This window comes from Berghia stephanieae, chromosome 4 (assembly GCF_034508935.2).
Source record: "Berghia stephanieae isolate SIO BIC M18660-M18661 chromosome 4, UCSD_Bste_1.3, whole genome shotgun sequence".
In the NCBI taxonomy this organism is placed as follows: Eukaryota; Metazoa; Mollusca; class Gastropoda; order Nudibranchia; family Aeolidiidae; genus Berghia; species Berghia stephanieae.
The window spans coordinates 28,344,350-28,346,404 of record NC_088363.1 but is presented as its reverse complement, the minus strand read 5'-3'; positions in this window follow the sequence as shown (position 1 = coordinate 28,346,404).

Genomic DNA, 2,055 nt, shown 5'->3' with positions numbered 1-2,055 from the left:
CCCGATGCATCTGAGCTTCTCTCGCGCATAAGCGAGTCCTTGGAAAATCATATTCACTCAGCATACTCATTCTTCATCACCTAAAACATCCCACGATACCGTTTTGAGACTATGATTCAGATATCGGAGGCCCAGGTATACATACAGACAATTCCCAATCGGTTAGGTAGATTCGATCGCTCGTTTTGATTGAATTAGCCTTAAGTGCATTAGATGGAGAGGGAGGGGGAGGGGGCGGTAGGGAGCGGGGGGTGGGGGGGGGGGGGGGGGGGAAGTGCAGTCGTACTGAATTAACTAATGTGTCTGGAAGCTTGAGAGGGGAATACTAAATCCTAAAGTGAATCTTTTAAAGATTCTAAAGTGGGGAATCCCTGACTGAGATGACTAAGTAGATTGTCTCTATTGATGCTATACGTTGAGATAGAATGCTCTCAACATCCGTCAGCCGGATTTAACGTACCAACACACAATACTATGTGTAACCATGAACGTTTACAGTCTGATTGATATAATTAATGGGAACTAAACACCAAAATGTCTAAAAACTATAATAAAAAGCTGAGTGACGTGAATTTCTTTCCTTCTATACTGCGGTCCTTTGCTCTGGTAAAAAAATTTGACCAGAAAACTCGTCTTTCAAATATGGAACGATTATAATGATCCTCATCTTGGTAAACACTCTCAGATCTGTGACTTTACAAAGTATTTCTTATCATAATAATGATCCCACGTTGGGTTATTGTCATGATAAAATGTAATACTTAATCATTCAAAAAATATATTTCCTTTGAAAATACCTGCAGAGACAATATCGATCAAAATCTCGTAGGAAAAAAATTAGTGGGAACGCATTTAAACCAGTGACATCTATATATTATGAAGTCCTAGATTTAAACGAATCTTCTTTGTCATTAGATACATTTATAACAATTTTGTTGAAATTTCACGTGAATCCCACACTCTTGAACCATTCCAATCCCATTTCTGTATCTACTTTAATTGACCAAAGACTAGGAGGAATGATAAGCGTTTTATCAGGGGAGTGTTTAGGTGGAGATGCAACGGTAGGAAGGAATAGGGCGGGTTTTGCAATAGCGGAGGGGGAGGGGGGTAGCTCTGGTTCTCTGCTTTCAACGTAATAGTTTTTACTTTCACTTGATAAGACAATATACGTCAGCGTGCTATATCTGGTCAGTGTTAACCCGATGACCACTCAGCCAAATGAACGCGAATGAAATTCAAAGATATCGAAGCTCAGGGATTAGAAAAGGTTTTTTTAAAATCTTGTGCTGCTTTCTTTTTCGTTAATCATGGCCGGGAGAGGTTTGAGAGAGAGAGAGAGAGAGAGAGAGAGAGAGAGAGAGAGAGAGAGAGAGAGAGAGAGAGAGAGGGGGGGGGGGGCTGAGACTGACATCGACATTAGAATATAAATCGCTATTTATTCATATAAGTCAAAGTCACTTGTGACTCTTTAATTATCCCATCACCAGAAGAAAAAAAGAAAAAGTGGTATAATAATATGATAGTCTGTCAATATTAGAGATTAAGAGTTAAGCATCGTAGAGTAAGAAGGGCAAAATGAGCTTGCTTAAACTAAGAGAGAAGGCCCCGATAGTTCAGTTAGTTGGTAGATCAATCGCTTCACTCGCAAAGCAACAGAGATCGATCTCGGGTGAAGTCGAGATGTTATACACTTTCCCATCTCCCTTCCCTCCAGCAATGATTGGGTAGCTGGTTCTGTTGGATCTGGTGGAAAGTTCTTTCTGATTGACGAGCGGTCTATCCCAAATGGTAGCGAGCAATTGCTATCGTCTATTTCACGTTATAGAAACCGGGATTAGCTTCGGTTCTATGGGTCCAATGGCTCTGAAGGACTACTTTAAACGAAGAGTACAATTAGATCCATTGGAGGTCTATCACTGTCTTTACATTTGGTAATGGACAGTAGACCAACTCATATTATAAATTCACCTTAACTACGCCATTCACACATAATATCTCATTCGTCCTTATTGTTTCATTCATCGTGTTTTGTTGTTAAAGGGGGAACCCGTA